This window comes from Sinocyclocheilus grahami, unplaced genomic scaffold (genome assembly GCF_001515645.1).
Source record: "Sinocyclocheilus grahami isolate Dianchi unplaced genomic scaffold, SAMN03320097.WGS_v1.1 scaffold3.1, whole genome shotgun sequence".
Taxonomy (NCBI): Eukaryota; Metazoa; Chordata; class Actinopteri; order Cypriniformes; family Cyprinidae; genus Sinocyclocheilus; species Sinocyclocheilus grahami.
The window spans coordinates 6,001,677-6,006,930 of NW_015505182.1; the positions used below are offsets into that span (position 1 = coordinate 6,001,677).

At 36.4% G+C, this 5,254-nt stretch overlaps 1 pseudogene; it reads left to right on the top strand.

Moving 5' to 3' along the window:
* The first annotated feature begins 655 nt into the window (after window positions 1–655).
* Window positions 656–4,085, top strand: LOC107581656 (NTPase KAP family P-loop domain-containing protein 1-like; annotated as a pseudogene).
* Window positions 4,086–5,254: the final 1,169 nt, after the last annotated feature.

Below are 5,254 nucleotides of genomic sequence, written 5' to 3' on the forward strand. Positions count from 1 at the left end.
AGCTATAATAAATTAGCGTTCATGCATATCAACATGTATGTACTGGAAAACATTTTTTAATTGGTTGTATTTTGGTTTCATTTTCAGGAAGAGTGGTGAACGAAACCCAGTTTCGCAAATAGAGGACTGATGGCAATCGAAAATGTATGGTACACACAATACAATAGGAACTACAAACTAAAAACTCAAGTATACTTGAAAATTCTTGAGTTCAATAAGTTCATAAACAAAAAAGGCCAGGGAAAAAAATAGAGAGAAAGAAAGAAAAATGTGCTAGTGGCATAAAATATAAATGGCATAAATCCTTTACATTCAGTTTTACAGCACTATCTGAGAGTCCTCCAACTATTATTAACGTTTAATCCATTATTCATTCTTTGTTTGAATGAAACCGGGACTTTGCCCTTTCAGATAAACCCATGAAAAATTGTCTTCTGCACATTTATTGCACTGTATTTAGCCGTTTGTCTGATCTACATTTATGTGACCTGTTTCACCCACGTCAACATCATTGTGTTGCTCATGATTGAAAACAAATAAATGAATAGGTAGACTTCACCCTGAAAACAAACACTGGCCAAAAATAGATTATAGGGGAATCATTATTCCTTGTGGTTCGTAAAGGCATACATCATTGTGTTTCAGTGAAGATAACATGAATATGTGTTACGAAACCTCAAATTGAGAGTTACAGAAAAATATACAATTGAAAATATGACAGCTTTTAACTGTGTTTCGTTTCCAGTGACAGATATCCCTTCGGATAATGTGTATGCTTATGCATTATCAAAAACCCTCACGAAGGTCTCTTCTCCTGTGACAGTGGGTTTGTATTCAGAATGTCACAACAGGATCAATGTGGTCCTCAAGAACATTGAGTGTAAGTGCGCACTCTTGTCAAACAATTTTAAATGATCGACCCTCCCAGATGTCCTCCAAAAGTCCTGGAGATTGTGACGTTTCTTCTACTTTGTCTCCTATTTTTTAAGTTCATATGAATCAAGAGGCCAAAAGAAGAGAAGATAAGTACACTAAGGAACCAAAACCTCGCTCAATTACTCCCTCTATTTCTGACATGCTTTCTCTGATCTTGCGGCTCCTCTTCTACTGGCCTGTGTGGAGGGAGCAGAACCAGAACATGAAGAACATTTGTTATATGTTTGTGAGGTTCAGCGCATTGCATTTTGCAGGCAGCGACTTTGTCTGGGCGTGACTGGTAATGCAGTTGAGCAAGGCTATTCAGGACAGCTTTGGTAAACTCCAGCTGGGCCTCTTCCGAATCGTCCAACATGATGAAGAGAAAGATGCAGGGAAGAAGAAGATTGAGGATATTCCAAAGAACTGGAGGTCCAAAAAGTTGGGCTGCATCCCCATTTGGGCACTAATACTTATAGGATGCATTGGTTCAATCCTTATTCTGGTTCCTCTCATCATGTTTGGATTTCCTCATCTGAAGGAATACTTAGAAGGAGAAAAGGTTGAGGAGTCCATTGGTTATGGTGCACTGGAAGGTTTCGCCATCGCTGTACTTGGTGTTCCTGTGGTCGGAGCTCTACGATTCATATTATTGTTGTTGAAGAACCTTATCTTCAACCAAGACCTCAAAATTAGACAAGGGTTGGACAACAAGAAGGTAAGTCAGCAGCTGGGACTAATGCATGAAGTTCGGTTGGATGAGACTGCTGTGCTACTTCATTCACTTCATAGAGATCTTTGAAAGGAGGAGGATCAGGGTGGTGTTGGAGATCACCAACTTGGATCGTTGCACACCGAAGAAAATCATAGGTGTTTTGGATGCTATCAACATTCTCCTGATGAAGAGAGTCCCTTTATTTCTGTTCTTGCTGTAGATCCAGAAGTCCTGGTTAGACAGGTTCAACAGGCAGAAGACTGTCTAAGCAAAAAAGATTCTGCGTATGACTTTCTAGATCGTATAATCACACTGCCCTTCACCATGCCTCCACTATCTAATGCCTTAAAGTCTAGTGTTTTTGAAAACATTGTCCGTGGTCAGTCTGAGATCTCTGAAAATATTCCTCTTGAAGAGACTGGAGCATCTGCTTTAGGAGATCCCGGGACATCATTCTCTGTTGAAGATGAGTATTCTGTAAAGTACAGTGAGGCTGAAGAAGAACAAGCCATCCCTTTGATTGCAAAAAAAAGGAAATGTTGAAACCTTTGCTGCAGCAGAAATTAATCTTGAAGAAGTGGATAAGTTAGTCTGCATTTTCCTATATTACCTCAAGAGATAAAAGCAAACTTCCAGCTTACATATCCAGAGACACCATGTCAATGAGACGAGTAATTAACTCCATTCGAGTAACTATTATGATTATGGAGACCCGAAAATTGGAGCCTCCACCTCCAGAGAAAATTGCTGCGTGGGTGGTTTTGGTGGACCGCTGGCCTTGAAGATTATGTTGGATTCTTCAATGTGTTGAAGATAACCAACAGAGTGATGAGCTAGATGGATCAAATCGTGCTGTTGATAACACCAAGGAATTATGGGAGGTGTTCAATTATAACAGTCTGGAGCTCTGCATCATTGGACATGCAGTGAAGAACTTTCTGGAGAGAGACGGGGACCTTGAGCTGTTCGAGATTTTCCTAAAGAACCACTTCAAATTCACTGTAGAGGATCTGGAGAAGTTTAAGCTTTGCACAGTGAACTTGAACATCAAGAAAGAGCTGTCCAGGATCCGTGGGCGCCACAGACTCAAGAGAGCAGGGAGAAATGCTTTCCAGTCCCTCTCATCACGAACTGTAATGAACATGAAAACAGAAGATATTTGTCAAGAGGTTTGTAATCTTTTTTAAGAGAAAAAGTCAAAGCTGCAGTTAGTTTCAACATAGCGATATTTACACGGTAATGTGTGTGTGTGTTTGTTTATTTATTTATACAACCACCATTCAATAGTTTTGGGTCGGTATAAGATTTTTAAAGTCTCTTAGTCTCACCAAGGATGCATTTATTTGATCAAAAATACAGTAAAAAACTGTATAATTGTGTCATTTTATTACAGTTTAAAATATTTTATATAATATAAAAAAATTCTTATTGTAAATGTTGAAAAGTGAGTGTGCTGCTTAATATTTTTGCAGAAAATATGATAATTTTCCAGGATGAATAAAAGTTCATCTATTTGAAATAGAAATATTTTGTAACATTATAAATGTCTTTACGGTCACATTATAGATTTAATGCATCCTTGCTGAATCAAAATATTAATTTAATTTAAAAACAAAAAAACTTAAACGTTTGAACACATACACAGTATGCTGGATATTTATTTTACAGTTTTACAAATTGTATGTACTTATATGTGCATTTTGAAATACTGTACGTACATTTCTTTCTTTTTAGCTGTCAAACCTGAGATTCCCAGAGAAATATCTTGAAACGGTAAGGGAAAATTGCATAGATGGCAGAATGATTCTCTTCAGCGACCCCAAAGACCTCAGGCAAGTCCTGCAAATGACTCTGGGTGAATGGACGTCTTTTAAAATTCATTTCCTCGGGATCATACCTTCTAGTCAGCCAGCTCAGGCAAAAACTCTTCCAAACGCCATAAACCCGAGTGGCCATATGCCTGGCAATGGCCAGTAAGTAGTATAACTGACCTTGAGGTTTGCATCACTGCATTTTTCCCTCCTGTGCATGCTTTCAATGGACTAAAAATGTTTCAGGAAACAATACTGCATTCCAGCAAGGCTGTAAATGGACACCAGCAAATCAGACTACTCAACAAATGATGACACTTAAAAATGGAGCTTTGCTGTACAGAAAACTTTCAGTCTTCTAACAGATAAAATTTGTAACACACATTATTTATAATGGGAATAAGAAGGTTTGTTTCTTTTAACCATTAAGAGGCTTTTCCCAATGATTCTAAACAAAATAACCTACTGATTGTCATTTCTCCATGAATACAAATAATAAAGGAAGCAGCATTTTCTGCAATGTGGAGCATAAAGGGTAATACAAAATGCACCTAAGTTCAAACTTGCGTAAATATTAGCTTTCTTAATCTTGATTAATGTATTGATTCCATCTATTGACTGATACTACAAACCTTATAGGCCTGTGCAACCATCTTCTCTAAAAACATGAAAAAAAAAAAAATAGTTAATAAAACCTTACTTGTATCACACTTGACGTGTTCATTGTTTACTCATAACCGGAGTCAATAATCATGCAGATTTACGTTACAAACTTATAGAATTGTACAGTAAGAAAGTTATTTCCTTTAACCAGGAAATTAACGTTCTTAGAATTGACAAGACGGTTGACCCTGAGTGGTCAGCTAAATATCTACAGTGGATCTAAAATATGAATAGTTAATTATAACTAGTTATGGTTAATTATTCATATTTCCTGTCGTTGAGCTAAATTCGCTACATGGGTAATATCTCTATTCTGGAAGAGATGACATAAGGGTCGTCTGTCACATCTCTAAACAGAAATAGCAGTAAACAACCATTGCCAAGTTCACAATCCTGATCGATCTGATTGTACAGAACATTTAAAGGGGAATATTCAAAGAATAAAAGAAAAAATCTATTATTTATTCACTCTCATGTTGTTCCAAAGCCATATGCTGTTATTTTTCTCATGCAACATTTTGTACAAATCCTACAGCTCTTTTCCAAACAACATAGTGACCCCATAAGCTATAAAAAATTATAAAAAGCACTGTAAGTACTATAAAATATATTTTATTCTTCTACTGAAGTAAAACAATACCTTTGTGTGAGGAACAAGCTGAAATTGAAGACTTCTTTCTGAATTGAAGCAAATCATCTCCTGTGTTGCATTTTATGGTGCTTTTATGTTATTTTTTAAACTTTGCATGCAGTACATTGCTACTATGAACTGATTATATAAAATAACCTTCATAATTTTTTTCTTTGTGTTACAGAAAAAAAGCATATTCATATGCAGTATATGCAGTGAACATTCAATACAAGAAAGAATAAATAAATACATACATACATGCATACAAATTAAGCAGCACAATTGTTTTCAACATTGATAATAATAAGAAATGTTTATGATTCACACTAAATCCTAGAAACATACATTCTAAAACTGCTTGAAATTACATCTAAATGCATCTTACAAGAAGTGATGCAGAAACTGCATGCAGTTATTATGGTTGCTTTTATTGAATCTTCTCCTCAAGTACAGTCAAGACAAACCAATCGACAAAGAGAGGTCGGCCGTTGTGTGCCGGACTGAAACATGACTCTGAAA